Here is a 25,974-nt window from a genome sequence, read left to right as displayed (position 1 = left end):
GAGGAACAGCTACCCACTCCAGTATTCTGGCCTGGAGAATTCCATGGACAGAGGAGCCTGGCAGGCTATAGTCCATGGGGACGCAGAGTCAGACACGACTGAGCAACCTGCACTAGAAAGAATTAGGAGTGTTAGAATGGAAAAGTATAAAAGCAGTACGATGAAAGTGAGAGAGGAGAGTGAAAAAGTTGGCTTAAAGCTCAACATTCAGAAAATGAAGATCATGGCATCTGGTCCCATCACTTCATGGCAAATAGATGGGGAAACAGTGGAAACAGTGTCAGACTTTATTTTTCTGGGCTCCAAAATCACTGCAGATGGTGACTGCAGCCATGAAATTAAAAGACGCTTACACCTTGGAAGGAAAGTTATGACCAACCTAGACAGCATATTCAAAAGCAGAGACATTCATTACTTTGCCAACAAAGGTCCGTGTAGTCAAGGCTATGGTTTTTCCAGTGGTCATGTATGGATGTGAGAGTTGGACTGTGAAGAAAGCTGAGTGCTGAAGAATTGATGCTATTGAACTGTGGTGTTGGAGAAGACTCTTGAGAGTCCCTTGGACTGCAAGGAGGTCCAACCAGTCCATCCTAAAGGAGATCAGTCCTGGATGTTCACTGGAAGGACTGATGCTGAAGCTGAAACTCTGATACATTGGCCACCTCATGCGAAGAGTTGACTCATTGGAAAAGACTCTGATGCTGGGAGGGATTGGGGGCAGGAGGAGAAGGGAATGACAGAGGATGAGATGGCTGGATGGCATCACCGACTCGATGGATGTGAGTTTGAGTGAACTCCGGGAGTTGGTGATGGACAGGGAGACCTGGTGTGCTGCGATTTATAGGGTCGAAAAGAGTCGGACATGACTGAGTGACTGAACTGAACTGAATGTCATATTACAGAATCTAAAATTCTAAAATCCAAAATCTAAAAATCTAAAATCTATATATAAATACATAGTAAGACCTCAAAGAACAAGGATAATTAATAATTAAATCAAATGTGTTTAAACGGGTGTTTAAGATGTTTAGAACTTAGTATCTTTTAATAGCAACTAGATCTCTATTATTAAAATAAGTATTTCATAATCATAAAATGTTCTTAAAGAAAATTGTTAGGGAGATTAAATGAATCTGTGATAGTAATATTTGTATTGTCATTCAGCATGGCACTGTCACAGGTGAACCCAAAGAGGTTTAAAGTCACTCACCCAACCTAATATGGGAAGCAGCAAAATCTAACTCAGAAATTCTACCTTTGTTCTCATACTGCCTCTTATTAAATATAATAATGAATGCAGCATCACATGAAACCTTTTTTCTAAGCCATTAGGGAAATGTTCAGAGAAGGCAATGGCACCCCACTCCAGTATTCTTGCCTGGAAAATCCCATGGACGGAGGAGCCTGGTAGGCTGCAGTCCATGGGGTTGCTAGGAGTCCGACATAACTGAGCAACTTTACTTTCACTTTTCACTTTCACTTTTCACTTTCATGCTTTGGAGAAGGAAATGGCAACCCACTCCAGTGTTCTTGCCTGGAGAATCCCAGGGACGGGGGAGCCTGGTGGGCTGCCGTCTCTGGGGTTGCACAGAGTCAGCCACGACTGAAGTGACTTAGCAGCAGCCGGGAAATGTTAGAGGTCAGATGGGTGATCATCACTAAATGACTCTTTTGTTCATATTTCTATTTTAAAAGTATTTTTAACTCCCCTTTCTTGAAATGAGTCAATTAAAGGTGACAATGTAATCTAGAGCAGACCAATGGGACCTGAGAGATGTTCCATTCTAAAAAAGAGACATGTAGAATGTGAAAGCAAGGCTCATTCTTTCTCAGATGGTAAAAAATCTGCCCACAATGTTCGAGACCTGGGTTTGATCCCTGAGTCAGGAAGATCCCTTGGAGGAGGGCATGGCAACCCACTCCAGTATTCTTGCCTGGAGAATCCCACGGACAGAGGAGCCTGGTGGGCTACAGTCCATGGGGTTGCAGTCTATTACTGGCTCTCCACTCATGTGAGATTGGTAAATAAGCTCATTAGTTACTTCATATATTCTGTTACTTGTAGCCAAAAGCACACTGACAGCACTGTCCATTATAGTTCAAAAGAGAATTTTCACAATATTATTACCAGTGAGATATTTGGAAAACCCCAAAGAGATATATATTTGTTATACAATACAATTTTTCTAGATGTGAAATTTTGTGGTAACTGAATTAAGGGAGTTAAGGTAGTGAATTCGGAGAAGGCAATGCCACCCCACTCCAGTACTGTTGCCTGGAAAACCGCATGGATGGAGGAGCCTGGTAGGCTGCAGTCCATGGGGTCGAGAAGAGTCCGGCATGACTGAGCGACTTCACTTTCACTTTTCACTTTCATGCATTGGAGAAGGAAATGGCAACCCACTCCAGCGTTCTTGCCTGGAGAGTCCCAGGGACGGGGGAGCCTAGTGGGCTGCCGTCTATGGGGTCACACAGAGTTGGACACGACTGAAGTGACTTAGCAGCAGCAGCAGCAGATAGTGAATTTCTGTTTAGCATAATTCCCTGTGCTTATCTTGTGACTAGATATGCAAATATCCCTGAAAAGCTATCACCTTAAATTTTAAGGAATGATTTCTATGTTTATATACTTGAAATAACCTCAGGGAAAAAGTCACAAACCACCCCTTTCTGAAGTGTTCCTAATTTGCAACTAATACTCTTATCAGAGTTACAGACGAGAAACCAGCTGGTAAGTTCACACTTCCCACTTTCCTCTGTCCCATATCCAAAAACTTAGAAATCGAGTCAATGATATTTGAATTAATAAAATAGACCATGATGTCTGAGATGATGTACAGAAATATTTAAGGTAGAGTATCTCTCACTAATATAAATAGGAACACCTTTACACAGCCTAGCTGAAGTTGACAGTGAAACTCTAATGAAGGTTTGTATGCCTCGATATAAAATAAAGGTCTACTTCTTTTCAGTGGATTGTGGAATTCATAAACAGAAAATGTCCCTAATACAAAAATTCCCTTCAGTATGTATAAAAGCAAAAAGAGGTGTGTGTGTGTGGTCAGGCTCTTCAGTCATGTCCAACTCTTTGTGACCCTATAGACAGACTGTAGCCTGCCAGGCTCTGTCCATGGAGAGGAAGGCACTACAGATGCAGGAATTAGGAAGTTTCCATGCCTAACTCTGAATGTCAGGGGAAAGTAGAGAAACTTCTGCTCTCTATGGGGAAAAATTCATTTATCCATATTCTCAACACCTACTGCAAGGAGATCCAACCAGTCCATTCTGAAGGAGATCAGCCCTGGGATTTCTTTGGAAGCAATGATACTGAAGCTGAAACTCCAATACTTTGGCCACCTCATGCGAAGAGTTGACTCATTGGAAAAGACTCTGATGCCAGGAGGGATTGGGGGCAGGAGGAAGAGGGGACGACAGAGGATGAGATGGCTGGATGGCATCACTGACTCGATAGATGTGAGTCTGAGTGAACTGCAGGAGTTGGTGATGGACAGGGAGGCCTGGCGTGCTGGGATTCATGGGGTCGCAAAGAGTGGGACACGACTGAGCGACTGAACTGAATCTAACTCTAGACATGGAACTGTGACAGACAATGGGATTACATCTGTACACAGGATGGAAGTGTCTGCTCACATTACACTTAACTTCTAGTTAGGAAAAAAAAGTGTATGAAATGATTTAATATCAAATGTGATAAGTTCTAAAAAGGAGGTTCATAGGATGCAATAAGAGTGAACACATTAAAAAGGAACAGCAAATTTCTTTAAGGAAGGAAATTGGCCGGGTTTTCCAGAGTCTGAGACCCATCCCTTTCCTTTGCTCTAATACCATAGTTAATAAGCAATCTGGAGCTATTCTGAAATGCCATGGATTTTGATATCATGAATATGATGTCTTGAATTATGGAACTGTTCATTTTACTCTGGAGAGGAATCACCACTATTTTCCCCCTATTTTAAGTGGTTCAGAGGTTAAAGCATCTGCCTGGAATTCGGGAGACCCAGGTTCGATCCCTGGGTCGAGAAGATCCCCTGGAGAAGGAAATGGCAACCCACTCCAGTATTCTTGCCTGGAGAATCCCATGGAGGGAAGAGCCTGATAGGCTACAGTCCATGGGGTCGCAAAGAGTCAGACACGACTGAGCAACTTCACTTCACTTCACTTCTTCATACATTTTATTATATGGTAACTTCAGCAAGTAATTAAGAGCCCGGTCACTTCTGGGTGCCATGATACAATGATATTTTTCCATTTTCTAAAAATGAGGATGAGACTGGGCTAGGATCACACAGTCAACATACTGCTCCCTGGGAAGACGTCTATAAGACAGCTTCAAAGGCCACTAAGACATCTAGCTTGATAACAAATCGAGTATGTTGATCTAGATAATAAAACAATTTCTTGCTATATCCTCTTCTTTCTACTATTTGCCAGTTGACTTTCTTGGTTATATTTGTCTCCATCTCTGTCTCTCTCTTTTCTCTGTTTTATTTGCTTTTACTGAATGCACTAAGCCAATCAAGTATTTAAGCACTAAATACAAAACTATAAGGCCTTCCAAGGTGGCACTAGTTGTAAAGAACCTGCCTGCCAATGCAGGAGACACAAGAGATGCGGGTCCAAACCCTGGGTCAGGAAGATCCCCTGGAGAAGGAAATGGCAACACACTCCAGTACTCCTGCCTGGAGAATCCCATGGACAGAGGATCCTGCTAGGCTGCAGTCCATGGGGTCACAAAGAGTCAAACAAGACAGCAACTGAGCACGCAATTTCCCTAGTTTCAGGGAATTTAACTAAATTTAATAGTTTCAGTAGACTTACAGGAAAAACAGCTCCAGTTTTCTGACCTGACTCATGGACAAGTCTTTAAAGCTAGAATATGAATTAATTTATAACTTTGTGCATTTGACAGTTATGAGAAGGAGTCAACATTATTAAACTAAGTAACTCTGTTTAATGGCATTTGCTTTGCATGTTAAAATATTAATGACATCTGAAATCACTAAATTGGTTTCAAACATAGGGAATTCAACATGTGAAAAAGATTACATGAATATTTTTGCAAAATACATCTACTTTTCATTATTGAAAGGCCAATTAATTCTTTTCTATTACTATCCTCAGTGTCATAGAATAGCTTGCAATCAATAATGATGAATCATTATAAAATATTACACCTTGCTATATTTTTAATCTGTTTCTCTTAAAGAACTTTTAGATACTCTATTTTGTAAAACTTACAAAAAATAAAGAAAAAAAAGTTACACCTATCTAGCTCCTTCACCAGAGAAGGCAATGGCAACCCACTCCAGTACTCTTGCCTGGAAAATCCCATGGATGGAGGAGCCACATAGGCTTCAGTCCATGGGGTCGAGAAGAGTCGGACAGGACTGAGCAACTTCACTTTCACTTTTCATTTTCATGCACTGGAGAAGGAAATGGCAACCCACTCCAGTGTTCTTGCCTGGAGAATCCCAGGGACGGGGGAGACTGGTGGGTTGCCATCTATGGGGTCGCACAGGGTCGGACATGACTGAAGCAACTTAGCAGCAGCAGCAGCTCCTTCACGCATTATTTCCCTTGCCTATATTCTGTTGAGGACTAACACAGCTTCACAACTTAAAAAAAAATTACTTCTAATAAAACTTGTTTCTACTCTCTGAATATTAATGTTTTACTTTTGTTTTTCCTCACACATCAGCAGTCCTTTTCCAATTCTGCAGCAAGAGCCACAGCTGTGCATTTTGAAAATGCTATTCACCTTAAAACTTCTCTCACACTGGAATTAAAAATGAGACAATCCTCCTTTTCCCAATGCTATAGAGGGATGGTTTTACCAACACATTAATTATTTGTATAAAAATGATAAGGATAGGAATCAGACTACTTGAGTTATATTGAAAATACTGATATTTTCAATCAAATTGAAGAATTATATAGTCTAACACATGAATAAGTAAATCTGTGACTATTTAGATTGCATTTTTTGTCACTGATTTATATCCTGAGGGACCCAGATGACTCCCTGAAATATCATGATCTGTTTTTGTTTCCAGTCAAGATACTAAAATTTATATAAAATATTCAGGCTGACTTGTATATGAACTAATTGACAGATGTAGGGATTATTATTTGGGGATTAATCATTGTGCTGGTACATTCAAGTACACGTTAGACAATTCTAAGAAAGATTTCCTTGTCTTTTCTCTCTTGTATTATCTATTTTTTATTAAAAAATTATGCCAAGCCCATATTCTATGTTCTACTGTTTGAAATTATGCTCAAATAAGCAGATAATAAGTGGAGATGAATTATGGTTGAAGATATTTTATAAGATAAAACTTTTTCCAATCTGCATTACCATCAACAAATCAATAAAGTAACATTTTTTGCTATAGTAGTATACTTAGCAACACGTTGCATCACTTCCCAGAATTTAAATAAAAAGTCATCAAGTTCGATGCAGGATACAGGATGCTTGGGGCTGGTGCACTGGGATGACCCAGAGGGATGGTACGGGGAGGGAGGTGGGAGGGGGGGTTCAGGATGGGGAGCATGTGTACACCCGTGGCGGATTCATGTTGATGTATGGCAAAACCAATACAATATTGTAAAGTAATTAACCTCCAATTAAAATAAATAAATTTAAATTAAAAAAAAAAGTCATCTGCAAAAGAGACACTGATGTATAGAACAGTCTCATGGACTCTGTTGCAGAGGGAGAGGGTGGGAAGATTTGGGAGAATGGCATTGAAACATGTATAATATCATGTATGAAACGAGTCGCCAGTCCAGGTTCGATGCACAATACTGGATGCTTGGGGCTAGTGCACTGGGATGAACCAGAGGGATGGTATTGGGAGGGAGGAGGGAGGAGAGTTCAGGATGGGGAACACATGTATACATTTTTTTTTTTTTTTTTTTAGGGGACTAGGCACTGTTTAATGTCAGTTTAGCAACAACTCACTGGACCAGAGCACACGGAAAGAACCAACCACGGCTTTGCAGAAACACACACGTTGGGCTCACTGGAATCCACCGATAGGCTCTGCAAACCTGTGCCGAATCAGGAAAGTGGCAACAGCTTCAGCTACCTTGTCTGGAGCATCCTCATGGACTGCGTGGCCACACTGGGGCAGGACCTGCATCTGGAACTTCCCTTGCATTTGGCCAATAGTCAGATCTTTATCCAATCTATCAACACCAGCCAGGAGCAGCAATTTAGGAATAGGACAACTAAGAAAGAGATTGGATAAGCCTCGGAACCAGCCATCCCAGTATTTTTCTGTTTTTGCCAGTTCAATTCTCCAAGTGTATGGATGGTCTTTCTTGGTCTCCATGTCATCTTCCTTTTTCCTCTTGTTTACTGACTCACTTCCTTCTTCGTCTTCTTCTTCTTCCTCTATGATTCCTTCCACTATAGACTTTGAGCCTTCTGGACTTGTAATTCCTTCACACTGTTTGACTTGGCCAACCATTGATACACGGGCAGACTCCAGATTTCGAATCTGGCCACTCTTCATACTCCATTCAATGGCATTCTCCAGAGACTTGAAGGTTTTAGGACGACCATGTAAGAAATTCTGCATGCTATTAAGTGCATCCATGGCTGTACCTTCCACAACATCAATCATGCACAGACCCAAGAGGCTTGGCACCAGGTTCGACGATACTGTGTGGACTGCAATAGCACCGTGTGGATTCATTTTGATATTTGGCAAAACTAATACAATTTGTAAAGTTAAAAAAAAAAAAAAGTCATCTGTATTTTTCAGCTGAGGAAAAACAAAATGATACTTTTGTTCACAAAAATTTTGCTGAATCCAGATATAGTACTGAAGTCGTTTCATACTGAGTATTATTAGATATGTACAGTCACTCATTTAGGTTAGTGACTCAGTGATGTTTCCTATTATGAACAGACTATAGAGAGTGCAGAGGCTATCTTGTTATTTTTATCAATCAATATGAAAACAAAATCTATTGGAGGCTCTTTTTAGTAAGTCATCAAATGTAAAATAATTATAATATTATTCATATGTGTGTATTATGTTTTATTATCGCTAAATCTTGACAGAATTCATTATTATGGATTCATGGATATACTCATGGAAATAATATCTTACATAAAAACTCAAATAAACTTTTTGAACAACTCAATATGTGGATGAGCAGAAACACTACTTGTCCCTCAGCCTTTTCCCTAAAAATTTACAACCTAATCATTTGAGACAGATGAAAAGAAAAAGTGACTTCCTTAAGAACATAAAAAGGAAGATCAAAGAAAAGGATGTCTATTAATTTTTCTCATTCATTCATTCATTCAACAAATATTTATTAAATACCTCTTATGTACCAGAAATTATTCTAATTGCTGGAAGTTCATGATTAAGTTCCTGCTCTTATACAGCTCACAGTCTTTATTTATCTAAATGTGAGATTAGATCGCCTATTATCTCTTAGAATTGATGAACCACTCTCTCCGTTTCTTCTCATTCTTAGAGCACAGTGTATATAAAGTAAAATTCCAAAGCAAATACAATAAATGATAAAACATATATATCAGCCAATTCCTGAACTAGCTTCAAAATTAAATTATAGTTGCATTTATAATTAATTAAAATATTACTGAATACAACAGTAGATTGTTTAACAGGCACAAATTCTTCCCAATCCTGCATAAATGCCATTATGCAACAGGACTATGCTACATTTCCTTTCCAGAGGAAAATCTTTTTCTTCACCCCCTTTGCAGAATACAACAGAAATGATGCTGTGCAAGTTCAAGAGCTTAGGCCTCAACAGCTTTGTAAAGGCCACCCTCCCTCTCATGGAGCACTGTCTTAAGAACCTCTTGCCTAGGGTAGAAAATGATGTGATGAGAAAAATCTAATATCCTAGCTGAGCCCAAGCCCAGAAAATCCACCAGCTTATTGCAGCTGAAGAGCTGCCTTGTTAACCCCAAAAGTATGAAAAATAATAAATTGCTGTTATTTTCAGGCACCAAGTTTTGGTGTGGTGAGCTGTGTAAAAATGGATAAAAGAGACTTATTACACAGAAGTGTAATACACATTACACATTATTACACATTATAAGTTTTGTTATGTGCTAAGCATAACATGGACGGAGAAGGCAATGGCACCCCATTCCAGTAGTCTTGCCTAGAAAATCCCATGGACGGAGGAGCCTGGTGGGCTGCAGTCCATGGGGTCGCTGAGAGTTGGACACGACTGAGCGACTTCACTTTCACTCTTCACTTTCATGCACTGGAGAAGGAAATGGCAACCCACTCCAGTGTTCTTGCCTGGAGAATCCCAGGGATGGGGGAGCCTAGTGGGCTGCCGTCTATGGGGTCACACAGAGTCGGACACGACTGAAGCGACTTAGCAGTAGCAGTAGCAAGCATAACATGGAGAAGGCAATGGCAACCCACTCTAGTACTCTTGCCTGGAAAACCCCATGGATGGAGAAGCCTGGTAGGCTACCGTCCATGGGGTCACTAAGAGTCAGACACGACTGAGTAACTTCACTTTCACTTTTCACTTTCATACATTGGAGAAGGAAATGGCAACCCACTCCAGTGTTCTTGCCTGGAGAATCCCGGGGACGGCGGAGCCTGGTGGGCTGTCGTCTATGGGGTCCCACTGAGTCAGACATGACTTAAATGACTTAGCAGCAGCAGCAGCAAGCATAACATATAAAGAAGTCAGCAAAAGCTTCCATCAATTCTGCCTTAGAGACTCTGCCCTACAGTACAGTGGGAAAGACAGTAATTCCTCAAGCACACACAAGTGAAATTGCTATGGTACCATGGGAAGGAGAAGAATGAGAATGTTTTCATGAGAGGTTATAAACTAGGAGGGAAGCACATTTCTAGCACAGGTGACAGTACAAAGGCCCTGTGGCAGAACACATACCCAAAGCCAAGCAGAGGAGACCAAACAGCCCAGACTAGAATGTTAGCTCAGTGTGTCTAAGTGCTGCTACAGGAGGCCAGACATTTTGCTGCATAGTATATTTTTCTTATGATGAATACTGTCAGTGGCAGCACTTATACTGAATTTGTATTTCTTTGTCTATGCATATTATTTCTTTTGATACAATTATTTGCTGCATGAGCATTCAGGAAGTGGTAGCAAAATACGTTCCTAAAAGATCAGCAGATAAATGCTTGAATTTCATTGCTAAAACCCTGTGCATAACCAAAGCCTCAGAGCTGAAACTAAGTAACCTGAATAAATTTAATAATGGAAATGAATTAGAGAGAAGAGCGCTCTGGTAACTGTGGTTGTATTTGTCTTTCAATTGAATGATTTAGACTTTTACACCAGATGAAGAGGAATATGATAGGGCAATTAAATACAGTAATAACTAGGCAAATCAACAAGTCTCTGTTGTACAAGTTGACTCTGTACTATGTGGTCATAAATTTCATCAATTCAGCATCACATAAAGAGGATGCAACATTCTGAAAGGGAGATACAATTTCTCAGACTCTCACTGTTCGCATAAAAGGAAAGCGTCAAGTGAAAAAGTAACAGTCAATTACTTCCAATCAGATAAAACTACTGAAATATTTCTGTTGGAAACAAAGTCTTGCTTTCCTCTCAGCTCAAAAAATATAGACATAGCGAATTAATGTTCCTGGATTTCCCTTCATTTGCTTATTAGACTCACAGTTACATGATTGCTCATAAGGATGAGGAGGCATTTGGGGAGATTATTGGTTTAAGCAAGAACCCGTTAAAGCAAGGCAAGCAGAAAGAAAAAAGAAAGAAAAGAAAAAAAAAAAAGGAATCTGAATTCTTTTTGTTACACACAATCGTCACAATAGAGTAATTTTCTCTCATCATCCATAAATCTATCATCCTGCTAATACTTCGGTAAAATCATTTCATTGTAGCACATAATATATATTAATAAGCTACTAGACTTTTTCTAATAATCTACTTTCCTTTCCACTTTAGATTTAACAATCATATAATAATCACTGTTCTGCTTGCAAATGAATCATATGCAATAGTAAGGAAATAGCTAAGAGGGAGATGCAGCCCATGAGAGATTTAATCATAGGAAATGGTTGACTTTTTATTTCCAATAACCATCTGCACTCATGGTAAATCAGGTGCTAATGAAGCTCAGGCCCAGACTGCACGGGAGCATAAATCTCAAGAACCAAAAGTCGTGGAGCAACAGACTTCAGAAAAACAGAATTTCCTAAGGAAATGCACCAAGATTATCATATAGAAGGTCACCATCTGCAAATGTGTCACATAAATGAATATATTTGGTAGTCCTAATTCCACTTTATGACACTGGCTGTGAACATCAAATATATACCTTTCTTTTGAAACATCATTTTAAAGTATTGTGATCATTTATGGTTTCCTCCTAGAGAGTCAACATTTTAACGATTGAGACTCCATGCTGCTGCTGCTGCTGCTGCTGCTGCTGCTAAGTCGCTTCAGTTGTGTCCTACTCTGTACGACCCCATAGACAACAGCCCACCAGGCTCCCCTATCCCTGGGATTCTCCAGGCAAGAACACTGGAGTGGGTTGCCATTACCTTCTCCAGTGCATGAAAGTGAAAGTGAAAGTGAAGTAGCTCAGTCGCGTCTGACTCTTAGTGACCCCATGGATGGCAGCCCACCAGGCTCCTCCCTCCATGAGATTTTCCAGGCAAGAGTACTGGAGTGGGGTGCCGTTGCCTTCTCCAAGACTCCATGCTCATTTCATTTTGATCTTCTTCATAGTGCCACAGGCTTAGAAGTACTCAATACTTAGAAAATCAATGATGAAAACAAACATTAATTGTGGAATCTCACTTTTAGAGCAGAAAAGTACTGCACAGCTTTTTTTTTTTTTTTTTTTTTTTACCACCCCCCACCCGCACCCCCAGTGAATGAGGATCTAAAGTAGGTAGAATTGGGGCCAGACATGGGATTAGACTCAAGTCTTCTGAGAATTGATCAATATGACAATGTCTTCTAAGACTTTCTGTCTCCATCATCATAATTCTCTACTTTTTGCCTCATTCAGCCACTGTTGAAGTAATATCCGCAATACGAATCAACACAAAAGTAGAGGGGCAACGAACAGCCCAGCATCTACAGTATCAATCAAATTCTGTCACATGCACAAGAAAAAGGATTCAGTACTAAGCACTGAATACTGACCTTTTTCAATATGGACTTTGTTTAGCCCCATGATTTTTAATGATTATATTCTTAACCTTTTGCAAATACTACAAAAACAAGGACCAGGAATTACAGATAAAGATGAGGCATGGGTTTTATATTAACACTTGAGTCAACCTAATTTTCCCACCATCCCCAGTGTAATGTGGCTTCATCATTCTCCATGTGTTACCATGTATGCAGGAATTCCAGTGAAGTGTTAAAAAGTCTTTTCTCTCACTTTTGTAAAAATAAATTAGAAAGCATGTAAAAGAAATCTAGACGCAATAGCCAATTAGTCTGTAACTAGCTTTATGAATTATGTGAAGTAAATACAAAGAGCAATGGTTCATAGCTTTCTGTGGGTCATGGACACCTTGAGAATTCAATGAGTCATGGACCTTCCGTGCTGAAATATATAGGACACATATGTAAAGGTTATGCCTAAAACCTATAGAGTTTTTCAGTCTTCCTGAATTCTACTCATACTGTCCAGAACCACGTAAATTCAAGTTAAAATTCCTGACAATGGTCATATTTGAAATCTTGAGAACTAACAAAAATCTTAGGTCATATGTGTTGTAAATGATAGATCTTAAAGATAAAGTATCTTTAATTTCTTACTCAAAGTTACTTGATACAGCATTTATCATGTTAGAGCACAAATGTCATTTTCAAACTATATTTTCCCATTATCTACATAAAATAATTAGATAACTTATTTCATTTCAAATTCAGTTCAGTTCAGTCACTCTGAATGGTTGTATGAAGAGCTACAAGATCTTTTAGAATTAACACCCAAAAAAGATGCCCTTTTCATGATAGGACTTCCCTGGTGGCTCAGATGGTAAAGCATCTACCTACAATGTGGGAGATTTGGGTTTGATCCCTGGGTTGGGAAGATCCCCTGGAGAAGGAAATGGCAACCCACTCCAGTACTCTTGCCTGGAAAATCCCATGGATGGAGGAGCCTGGTAGGCTACAGTCCATGGAGCTGCAGAATGGGACACGACTGAGTGACTTCACTTCACTTTTCATGATAGGGGACTGGAATGCAAAAGTAGGAAGTCAAGAAACACCTGGAGTAACAGGGAAATTTGGCCTTGGGAGTACAGAATGAAGTAGGGGAAAGGCTAACAGAGTTTTGCCAAGAGAACACACTGGTCATAGCAAACACCCTCTTCCAACAACACAAGAGAAGACTCTACACATGGACATCACCAAATGGTCAACACTGAAATCAGATTGATTTTATTCTTTGCAGCCAAAGATGGAGAAGCTCTATACAGTCAGCAAAAACAAGACCGGGAGCTGACTGTGGCTCAGATCATGAACTCCTTATTGCCAAATTCACACTTAAATTGAAGAAAGTAGGAAAAACCACTAGACCATTCAGGTATGACCTATTTCAAATCCCTTACAATTACACAGTAGAAGTGAGAAATAGATTTAAGGGACTAGATCTGATAGAAAGAGTGCCTGATAAACTATGGATGGAGGTTCATGACATTGTATAGGAGACAGAGATCAAGACCATCCCCAAGAAAAAGAAATGCTAAAAAGTAAAATGGCTGTCTGAGGAGGCCTTACAAATAGCTGTGAAAAGAAGAGAAGTGAAAAGCAAAGGGGAAAAGGAAAGATATACCCATTTGAATGCAGAGTTCCAAAGAACAGCAAGGAAAGATAAGAAAGCCTTCCTCAGTGATCGGTGCAAAGAAATAGAGGAAAACAATAGAATGGGAAAACCTAGAGACCTCTTCAAGCAAATTAGAGATACCAAGGGAACATTTCATGCAAAGATGGGCACAATAAAGGACAGAAATGGTATGAACCTGACAGAAGCAGAAGATATTAAGAAGAGGTGGCAAGAATACACAGAAGACCTATACAAAAAAGATCTTCATGACCCAGGTAATAACGATGGTGTGGATCACTGACCTAGAGCCAGACATCCTGGAATGTGAAATCAACTGGGCCTTAGGAAGCATCATTTTAAACTGAGAGGCCATATTTTACTAATTGGTAGGTATTTTAAGGATATGATATTATAGTTATATTATTGTTTTGCTACTCTAACAAGAATTTATAAAATTAGAGTTGATTATATTTTATGCATGAGTTTTAATCCTCAATCTATAATCCTACCTCCTGCAAATTTACTTCGCTGTATCCTAAATACATTGACATTTGACTTGTGTTAATTGCTCAGTTGTATCCTACTCTTTGTGACCCCATGGACTGTAGCCCACCAGGCTCCTTTGTCCATGGGATTCTCCAGGCAGGAATACTGGAGTGGGTTGCCATTTCCTTCTCTAGGGGATCTTCTCAATCCAGGGATCAAACCCAGGTCTCCTGCATTACAGGCAGATTTTATACCATCTGAGCCACCAGAAAAGTCCCTAATTTGCTGTTAGAGAAAGAAGTATTTTTACATGTATCATATTATTTTCACTTTGATTTGTCTTCTTCTCTCATTTATTTTAATATATAGCAAAGAACTAATTTTTGATTCTTATACAAATTATTATACCTGAAGGCAAATCCCAATCTATATTCTTAATTCCACAAATAATATGAAGTGATTTTGTCATCTAACATTGCACTTAGGTGTATTTTTGAAATAATCAATTAATACTCATGATAGAGGATATTAAAAGCTAAATATTAGCTTTGAACTTAAAGTTTGCCTCAAGGATTCCCTCTAGAGAGGAATATACTTTTATAATTATATCCCTGACTGTATCAAACATATTAGAAATTCTGCAAATCACAATATGAAGGAAAATACATTTGGTGATATAGCCTATAATGAAAGTACTGAATACATCATAACTTGTGGCAATAAGTAGCAGAGTTTAAAAAAATATGCCAAAGCACTGCAATGGAAATATCTGCATCCTTGTGACTCAGCTTCTCTTTGTTTCATGATATCTTTACCATTAGAGGAATGTACATACAGAAAGAATTAAATATAGCCACGATTTCCTAAGGCAATTCCTAGAGCAATTAGATGGTAACAAAGGTGTTACGTTTATATTTATTAATCTATTACTTTACATATTCACATTGTTTTATTCACTCATACACTTTCTTAGAACTCATATAAATCATAAATATGCTTTCAAAATTATACCTCTAGAAGACTTTATTCAAGTATATCCTTCAAATCCAGTCATTTAAAGTTTTATTTCTGTTACTTTAATCTCAGTCATTATCATCAATTGCCTTGATCATTTAATCACACAACTGGATAAATATTTTCCCTTTGGGGAACAAGATGAATTATATTTCCTGGTCCGTGTAAGGTAGGATGGGGCCATGTGGCTACTTCTGACTAATGGGATGTTAATGAACACGTGGGTCATTTCAGGACTGGAATATTTAATTGTCCTAAAGAGCTCCTCTGAAATCCTCTCCTTTCTTGAACATTGAATGACAAAGTACAAATACATGGCTGTGCTATCAACTTGGATTCTTGATTGGGCAGAGTAAACCAAGCTCCTCTGTCCCTGCAAAGAAATTGAGGGCATGATGGAGACAAATCTTTGGTGGTTTTCGGTCATCTTTAGTCTGGGATTGTTTATTATCTTAGCGTAACACTTCTTAACATGTTCAAAACATGCTCTAACATATCTTTCCAAACATGCTGTTCCACTCCCAAACTACTCTCAAAGAGTAGACATTTTTTTGTTTATTTGTTCAATTATGTAACCGTCATATTGAATTAAACTGATTAAAGTGAGGTTATCACAAAAAATAACTTTTGAGATTTGCTTTAAATTTATTCTATAATTAGTTCTTTGCTCAAAATGAAAGTTTTACATCATTAATTAAAATGCTAGTTTCCTCAAAACTCTTAATCTAATTTAAAGTTGACATTTCTTCCCTGCCATAGCTAATGGTTGGTGAGAGAAGAATGCCTATGGTAAGGAAAAGGGAGTCAAATTCTTCACTCCTTTCTCACCTAGACCTGATTCTTTTCCTGCTCCATCTTACTAGCTATATTCTCTGGCCCTTTTGGTTTACAACACGGAGCAGAAGAGGCAAGGAGAGCAAGATAGTTCTCATTTGTTTTGTATCACAATGGGAAAACTTCTGTACTTCTGTAATATCTTAAAAATTCCCTTTTCCCTTGGGCCCTTGCTTTCATTCTTTAGAAATTCCTCCCAACACTGTCCTCTACCCCTTTCCCCCAACACTGGAGCTATTTCAACCGCAGTCTCCTGAGACGGTCAAGATTGTTGTCACTCCAGCTCATTCTGCCCTTCTCCACATTCTCTGGAAGACAGTCAGTCTAACTTCCATCTCCTGCTGCAGCCACTTCGTCCTTTTCGAAGGATCTAAAACAATCCCAGAGCAGCTCATGTTCTCCCCTCTCCTACCCACCTCCTCTCCCTGCACATGGCATCTTGCCCTCAAGCTGAATGATTTGCTCTGGAAAATCCAGAGAGCACAATCCTTTTTCAAACTGCAGTCCTCCACTCTGCTATCAACAGCTGCCTCAGTCAGCCACCTACTGTTTACCTCACTCAGAAAAAAATCCCACTCAATGTCCCACAAAGAGGCAGAGACAGAGAAAGATCTCCAATTCCTCAAATCTCCTTTCCCTACACGGGTGAGGTGGGATTTGCAGGGACTGACTCCACTAGGAGGGTGAAGAGGACCCAACAGTACATCTTCCTCCAGGAAATCCACTTCAAAAATCTTCCAGTTTATACCTATTAGACTCTTTGGTACTTTGGCATGGTGTGTGCTCAGTCACTCAGTCCTGTCCGACTCTGTGCAACCCCATGGACTGTAGCCTGTCAGGCTTCTCTGTCCATGGGGTTTTCTAGGCAAGAACACTGGAGTGGGTTGCCATCTCCTTCTCCAGGGTTGCTGTGGTGGAATATTTTAACAAGTCACACGTTGGTTCTGTATGAGCACCCATCTTTGGAATGTCATGCCACAGCGGAGATTCCCATTGTCATAATCTGTTCCAAATATAAGTCAAGTTTTGCCAAATCCATTTTTCCCCCATAACGTCACACCACTGCCGCCCACAGACATTCTGATTAAAATCCTACAGTGAATTTATTTGAATTTAGGATACAATTTAATTAAGCCTATAAAGTCCTATGAGATTGTTTGATCACCCTCCAATGATAAGATCTAGTCATAGGGGTCTTCCTTTTTTTTTTACATGAGACCATTTTCCTGCCTTATAGCAGGATAAGGGCCAAATCATTCTTTGTTGTGGGCCTTGTCCTGTGTGTTACAGAATATTTAGCAGCACCGCTGGCCTCTACTGGGCTTCCCCTGTAGCTCAGATGGTAAAGAAACTGCTGCAATGTAAGAGTGTGTGTGTACTTCGTTGCTCAGTCATGTCAGACTGTGACCCCATGGAAGGTAGCCCAGCAGGCTTCTCTGTCCAGGGATTCTCCAGGCAAAAATATTGGAGTGGGTTGCCATGCCCTCAGTGCAGGAGACCTGAGCTCAATCCCTGTGTTGAGAAGATCCCCTAGAGAAGGGAATACCCACTCCAGTATTCTTGCCTGGAGAATTCCATGGACAGACCATGGGGTCGCAAAGAATCAGACACGACTGAGTGACTAACACTGGCCTCTACTTATGCCAGTAGCATTTCCTGCCTTGTGACCATCTAAAATGTCCTCAGACATTACCAAATGTAGCCTTGAGAGATGGACAAACTGTCTACCTTCTGTCTTAGAAACTTTGTCAAGGATACTTCCTTTGCTGGGGTTCCTTTTTATCATTTTTCACCTAGAAAATTCTTACTTATCTTCGACTTGGCTGACCCAAATTAAATAAGCTCTTCTCACCAGAAAGCATCCCATAGGGCAACCCCTTGGACTGAAGCATTCCTGGCTTCCCCGTCCTTCACTATCTCCCAGAGTTTGCTTAAGTTCATGTCCATTGAGTCAATGATGTCATCCAACCATCTTATCCTCTGTCAGCCTCTTCTCCTCATGCTCTCAATCTTTCCTAATATTAGGGTCTTTTCCAATGAGTCAGCTCTTCACATCAGGTGGCCAAAGTACTGGAGCTTTAGCCTCAGCATCAGTGCTTCCAATGAGTATTCAGGGTTGATTTCCTTTAGGATTGACTGGTTTGAGCTCCTTTCTGGCCAAAGGACTGTAACTGTTTATATTTCTCAACACTCTCTTTAACTTCATGAGTTACCTAATCCATCAAGTAATATTTTAAATATATTTTCTATCTTTCTTGTCACAAAGATTATGAAAACAGACATATTTTCACCATAAAAATAACCTTACATCAGTTGAAGATTCTACCAGTATGCCTCCAAAACAAAGTTACTAGTTATGCAATTTTCCATTTTAAATTCCTGTCTCCAGAAACCTATTAAAAGTTGAGCACTTTATAGCAGAGGTAATGCTGAATGTTCACAAATTTGAGAAACCATTGTTACAGTGCTCCAAACTCTAGCAAATAGAATGATAAAAGCCTCAGAAAAACCATGACTGTCCCACCTCTGACCCTTAAGAAGCATGTGTGTTGCTTATCTAAATATAAACTCATGTAAAGCCAACTTATGAATCTTATGTGCTAAATAATTTTCTAAGGTGATAAAGGATCACCCAGATATTTCCATGCAGGAAGACTGGTGAGAAGTTGGTCTTTTAAAGCAGAAGCAGTCTTTCTATAAATAACAGAACTTGGCAGAGAAGTTTGCAGTTGGTGTGAGAGTCTGGGACCTCATCCTTTCCCCCAAAACCATGGGGAAAATTTCCAGGAGAACCAGAGCACAAGGCAGCCCAAGGCTTCTGTAACAAGCCAGTATTTCGGAAATGTAAGTGCCCGACTGTCTCTGCATTTTGCAGGTTCCAGTGATGATGTTACAGTACATGGGTTAAAGTTGGGGGGCTGGTTTATGAATCATGAGAACCCCTAAATTTGAGACAATTCTGTGCCATGAGATTCTGAGTTCTTGCTCAAGGGACTTTATCCTTTGAGCCATTGTACAGAATGGTTTCCTAATCAGGCTCTTTCAAAGCTAAAAGGGACAAAAATGGGGTCAAGCAGCAAGCCGCCAAGTGTACCTTTTATAAATCTATCTCTAAACTTGCAGAGAATTCTAACAATGGTTTCATTAATTTAGCAATCACTCAACATCATATCTATTATAATGTACTAAACTCTTAAGAGAGAAAGAAAAATGAAAATTGTTTTATTCCCATGATTTAATCTAAAACGAAAGATGAAAAACTGCAATGATAATCGTCTTGTTAAAGTTTTTAAATTCTCTTTATGATTTAAAGTATGGACTTGCTTTCCTTGAGGGGCATGCTTTTGTCTTCTATTTTAAAACTCTTCAGTGTCCATTCTTATCTTTCTAAGGGCAGGTATGACACCACTGAACTGAGGAGCTGACTGTGGCTCAGACCATGAACCCTTATTGCCAATTCAGACTGAAATTGAAGAAGGTAGGGGAAACCACTAGACCATTCAGGTATGACCTAAATCAAATCCCTTATGATTACACAGTGGAAGTGAGAAATAGATTTAAGGGCCTAGATCTGATGGATAGACTGCCTGATGAACTATGGACTGACGTTCGTGACACTGTACAGGAGACAGGGATCAAGACCATTCCCATGGAAAAGAAATGCAAAAAAGCAAAATGGCTGTCTGGGGAGGCCTTACAAATAGCTGTGAAAAGAAGAGAAGCGAAAAGCAAAGGAGAAAAGGAAAGATATAAACATTTGAATGCAGAGTTCCAAAGAATAGCAAGAAGAGATACGAAAGCCTTCTTCAGCGATCAAGGCAAAGAAATAGAGGAAAACAACAGAATGGGAAAGACTAGAGATCTCTTCAAGAAAATCAGAGATACCAAAGGAACATTTCATACAAAGATGGGCTCGATAAAGGACAGAAATTGTATGGACCTAACAGAAGCAGAAGATATTAAGAAGAGGTGGCAAGAATACACAGAAGAACTGTACAAAAAAGATCTTCATTACCCAGATAATCACAATGGTGTGATCACTCACCTAGAGCCAGACATCCTGGAATGTGAAGTCAAGTGGGCCTTAGAAAGCATCACTATGAATAAAGCTAGTGGAGGTGATGGAATTCCAGTTGAGCTATTCCAAATCCTGAAAGATGATGCTGTGAAAGTGCTGCACTCAATATGCCCGCAAATTTGGAAAACTCAGCAGTGGCCACAGGACTGGAAAAGGTCAGTTTTCATTCCAATCCCAAAGAAAGGCAATGTCAAAGAATGCTCAAACTACCACACAACTGCACTCATCTCACACACTAGTAAAGTAATGCTTAAAATTCTCCAAGTCAAGCTTCAGCAATATGTGAACCATGAGCTTCCTGAAGTTCAAGCTGGTTTTAGAAAAGGTACAGGAATCAGAGATCAAATTGCCAACATCCGCTGGGTCATGGAAAAAGCAAGAGAATTCCAGAAAAACATCTATTTCTGCTTTATTGACTATGCCAAAGCCTTTGACTGTGTGGATCACAATAAACTGTGGAAAATTCTGAAAGAGATGCAAATACAGACCACCTGACCTGCCTCTTGAGAAATTTGTATGCAGGTCAGGAAGGAACAGTTAGAACTAGACATGGAACAACAGACTGGTTCCAAATAGGAAGGAGTTCGTCAAGGCTGTATATTGTCACCCTGCTTATTTAACTTATATGCAGAGTACATCATGAGAAACGCTGGACTGGAAGAAGCACAAACTGGAATCAAGATTGCCGGGAGAAATATCAATAACCTCAGATATGCAGATGACACCACCCTTATGGCAGAAAGTAAAGAGGAACTAAAAACGCTCTTGATGAAAGTCAAAGTGGAGAGTGAAAACGTTGGCTTAAAGCTCAACATTCAGAAAACGAAGATTATGGCATCTGGTCCCATCACTTCATGGGAAATAGATGGGGAAACAGTGGAAACAGTGTCAGACTTTATTTTTTGGGGCTCCAAAATCACTGCAGATGGTGACTGCAGCCATGAAATTAAAAGACGTTTACTCCTTGGAAGGAAAGTTATGACCAAACTAGATAGCATATTCAAAAGCAGAGACATTACTTTGCCAACAAAGGTTCGTCTAGTCAAGGCTATGGTTTTTCCTGTGGTCATGTATGGATGTGAGAGTTGGACTGTGAAGAAGGTAGAGAGCTGAAGAATTGATGCTTTTGAACTGTGGTGTTGGAGAAGACTCTTGAGAGTCCCTTGGACTGCAAGGAGGTCCAACCAGTCCATTCTGAAGGAGATCAGCCCTGGGATTTCTTTGGAAGGAGTCATGCTAAAGCTGAAACTCCAGTACTTTGGCCACCTCATGCGAAGAGTTGACTCATTGGAAAAGACTCTGATGCTGGGAGGGATTGGGGGCAGGAGGAGAAGGGGACGACAGAGGATGAGATGGCTGGATGGCATCACTGACTGGATGGACGTGAGTCTGAGTGAACTCCGGGAGTTGGTGATGGACAGGGAGTCCTGGCGTACTGCGATTCATGGGGTCGCAAAGAGTCGGACACAACTGAGCGACTGATCTGATCTGATCTGATCTGAACACATATTTAAATGCAGTGCTCGGTTGTGCATGACTCTTTGAGACCCCATGGACTGTAGCCCACCAATCTCCTCTGTCCACAGACTTTTTCAGGCAAGGATACTGGAATGAGTTTCCATTTCCTTCTCTATGGGATCTTCCTGACCCAGGGACTGAACCCAAATCTCTTGCGTCTACTGCATTGGCAGGCGGATTCTTTACCACTAGTGCCATAAAACTTGGTAACAAATCCAGCCCAAAAAGCTGCATATACAAAAAGTGCATATCAAAACGACATACCTTACCAGGACCCCAAGGTATCTATGGTAACAACAAAGTACCATGTCTCCCATCAATAATCATATACCTCACACTGGGCCCCTGTCCAGGATCCCTGGATTTTCTGGGGATTCTTGCCAAATGCAGTCAGCAGGTCCCATGGGAGGATGTGCTTCTTTAGCGTTGTGCACAACTGTTCATAGCCGGGGCTTGTGGTTTTCCCTCTGAAGTGTATTTGTAGACAGTACAATACCATCCTGTCTTTACAGTGTTCCTTGGATGGTGACCTAAAACAACTGTCTTTTCAATCCACAGAGGGCTTTCCTAGACTGGAAATGCACTGGGCCTGCCAGCCTACTCAGTGCCCCGGTGATTCTGCAGTGCAGCTGAAATCTATCAAAGATACTCTGTCAGAGACATTCTCAAGATAGTTTAGACTGTGCTCAGGATGGCACAGCCAAAGCTGTGTAAATTGTGTGATTGCAGGGGTGAGAGTCTTCTACTGAAAGCAAAAAATATGAAAAAGAAAAACAAATGAATTTAATTCGAGGCTCAAGAGGCCCTTTTCCTCCCTGCTAATTTTGAAATTGACCTCTTTATGAACATTGTTCTCTTCGGAGATTCAGTCATTTCTAGGGGAAGAGAATGACGTTCTCTTTATGTGCAAATACCTTTGCATGTATAAACAGAGTAAAAAAAAATAGTAATGTTAATTTATCAGTTTGGGATGTTTACTTCTTAGTTTGGCAACTGTCTTATGACTAAGTTGTTAACTTTAGTGGAAAGTGGGTAGAAGATGAAATTATTTCATCATTCTGGATTTCCCCATCTCTGTGTATCTCTGGGTATATAGAAATTCTCTATACCATCTTTGCAACCTTTCTGTAAATCAAAACTTTTTCAAAAATACGTATCTGACTCAAAATATTATTTAGTGATAGAAGTTGAGAGAGTTAATTCTCAGGTAGGTTGATAATAAGCCTGGGGTACCTGAGGAGGAAAAAGTGTCTGGGGCTCTCGAGGAAGAGAAAAAGACAAACTTTCTTCCACCCCCACCCCCCACATCCCTTTCTCTTAGTCACATTTTTTTTTTCCCCTTAAGCCCAGATCTAATGATTACACAACAAAACAACTCATCTGGCTCAAGGATATGTTCTTCCTTAAATGCTAAACACTATATAACAACAAGGAGAAGGCAATGGCACCCCACTCCAGTACTCTTGCCTGGAAAACCCCGTGGATGAAGGAGCCTGGTAGGCTGCAGTCCATGGGATCGCTGAGGGTGGGACACGACTGAGCGACTTCACTTTCACTTTTCACTTTCATGCATTGGAGATGGAAATGGCAACCCACTCCAGTGTTCTTGCCTGGAGAATACCAGGGACGGGGGAGCCTGGTGGGCTGCCGTCTCTGGGGTTGCACAGAGTCAAACTGAAGTGACTTAGCAGATATAACAACAATATATCCTGCTGGAGGACATGTTTCTCCTTAAGAACCTTCTGACTAATCTTGTTATCTAAAACATGCATTATGGGAGTGGGAAGATCTTTCTATTATTAATTCTAATCCTGTTATCTTAAAATGTAAATTATGGGAGTGGGTCTGGTAATACCTTTACAACCTTGAGATGTTTTTCCATTTATTGTTAATAAGCAGTTGCAAAAGAATATAGCTCCCTTGCTAAAACTAATGACAGGGTCCTCCTCCTTCCTTTTCTGATGTCTGTGTCAGAAGCTTTCTCTGTGTTTTTTCACTAATAAAACTTCTGCCACAGAAAAGCTCTGCGTGATCAAGCCTGGTCCCTGATCCTGAAGCTAAATCTTCTTCAGAGATCATGAATCCAACATGAATCCCACATCCTTCACCATAAGCTATCAAAGTCATCTCCAGGAATTAAAAAAGTCAAGTACAGGGGGCAGTCCTAAGATGGCAGAGGAATAGGATGGGGAGACCACTTTCTCCCCCACAAATTCATTGAAAGATCATTTGAACACTGAGCAAATACCACAAAACAACTTCTGAACGCTGGTGGAGGACACCAGGCACCCAGAAAGGCAGCCCATTGTCTTCGAAAGGAGGTAGGACAAAATATAAAAGATAAAAAGAGAGACAAAAGAGTTAGAGATGGAGACCCATGCTGGGGAGGGAGTCATAAAAGATGAGAAGTTTCCAAACATCAGGAAACCCTCTCACCGGTGGGTCTTTTGGGAGTTTTGGAAGCTCAGAGGCCAACATAACTGGGAGGAAAAAATAAATAAATAAAACCCACAGATTACACGCCTAACTGCAACTCCCAGCGGAGAAGTAGCCCAGACGCTCGTGTCTACCACCAGAAAGTGGGGGCTGCATTGCTTAGGGTAAGGACCAGGCCTGAATGCCCTGAGGACAATCTGAGGGAGCTAACGTGAGAAAGCAACCCAAAACCTGGGATAGCCAGAGAGAAAAAAAAAAAAAAAAGAGGAGAGAGAGAGAGAGAGAGAGAACTTTTCCTTCAAAAGCTCTAACCTAAGGCACTGCCAGGCCCACTCACGGAACAAAGGACTGAGTGAATACCAGGGGACAGTTATCTGGTTTCAGACCTGCCCATCCCCTGATAGAGGCAGGGAGGCAGGTGGGCAACATCCAGAGCTGGAAGGCAAGGGGCAAACTCGGCCCCAGAGATGGTATCCCCTGCCAAACTGTGAGCAGGCTCCCAGTTGCTAACCAAGTCTTCCTGGGATCCTGGACGGTTGACATCTGCTGGGAGGGTCTCAGCCAGAGATCAGCTCCCCAGAGGAGACACACAGCACCCCTGAGCCAGCGCTCCCACTGTGCACCCAGGGAACCAAGTGGCAGGGACCAGGGAGGTGAGAAGACTTACTGCAGCTGGGGAGAGTGCGCTCACCGAGCACCTGGTCACCTGAGCTGCTCGCACCTGGGAAGCGCACAAAATGCAGGCCCAACGGAGTCTGCACCTTTCTGGAGTACCAGAGAACCTGAACCCGAGTGGTGAACACACAACCCAGGGCCCGCCTTAGACATCTCCCCTGTAGAGCAACCTGGAGCCTGAGCAGTGTAGAGCAGGAAAACACACATGCTGTGAGCGGGGGCAAACCCAGCGTGGCCCAGGCACTGCAAGCACTCCCCACACACGCCAGTGATATTTGTTTGCAGTGTTCCTCCCTCCCTGCAGCACAATTGAACAAGTGAGCCTAAATAAATGACCACCTTCCCCCCCTTGTCTCAGGGCAGAAGTTAGATACTGAAGAGACTTGCAGAGGAAGCCAAAATAAACAAAGAAGAGGGAACGGCTTTGGAAGTGACAGGTGCAACAGATTAAAACCCTGTAGTTAGTACTGGACACACTGGAAGGAACCTATAGACCTTGAGAAGAAGTATAAGCTGGAACAAGGAACTATCTGAAACTGAACTGACCCCACACTGCCTTCAACAGCTCCAGAGAAATTCCTAGATATATTTTACTACTATCACTTTTTAATTTTTTTTAAGTTCTTTATTACTCCTTTAATTTTCATTTTTAAAACATACCATTACCTTGAAAAAAAAAAGACCATATTTTTAAAGGAAATTTCATTTTTTTAATAACTTTTGCAATTTTTTTTTAATATTGTATTTTTGAGAGTCTAACCTCGACTCTAGAATTTTAATCTTTGCTTTTTGGTATTTGTTATCAATTCCATACCTTTAAGAATCCAATCTTCAGTACCCATTTTTACTTAGGAGTGTGATTACTGACTTGATTGCTCTCTCCACTCTGGACTCTCCTTTTTCTCCCCCAGGTCACCTCTATCTCCTCCCTTCCCCTTCTCTCTCTACTTAACTCTGTGAATCTCTTTGGGTGTTCCAGGCTGTGGACAACACTTAGGGAACTGATCACAGGCTAGATTGGTCTCTTTCCTTTTGACTCCCCTCCTCCCCTGCTGGTCACCTCTTATGTTCTTCCTCCCTCTTCTCTTCTTTATGGAACTCC

At 40.7% G+C, this 25,974-nt stretch overlaps 1 protein-coding gene and 1 pseudogene across 10 annotated transcripts in view; both read right to left on the bottom strand.

The window, feature by feature from the left end:
- Positions 1–25,974, bottom strand: part of DGKB (diacylglycerol kinase beta) — a 1,123,143-nt gene that overhangs the window by 220,597 nt on the left and 876,572 nt on the right. The window lies entirely within an intron of this gene.
- On the bottom strand, positions 6,924–7,724 carry LOC147374571 (protein phosphatase methylesterase 1 pseudogene; annotated as a pseudogene). The gene has a single exon (XR_015163283.1). The product of XR_015163283.1 is annotated as a protein phosphatase methylesterase 1 pseudogene (transcript).

Source organism: Bos grunniens, chromosome 4 (genome assembly GCF_055505025.1).
Source record: "Bos grunniens cultivar Pamir isolate PY7600 chromosome 4, Bosgru_T2T1.0, whole genome shotgun sequence".
In the NCBI taxonomy this organism is placed as follows: domain Eukaryota; kingdom Metazoa; phylum Chordata; class Mammalia; order Artiodactyla; family Bovidae; genus Bos; species Bos grunniens.
Note: the sequence above shows the minus strand (reverse complement) of the source record. Positions and strands in the feature narration are given on the sequence as shown.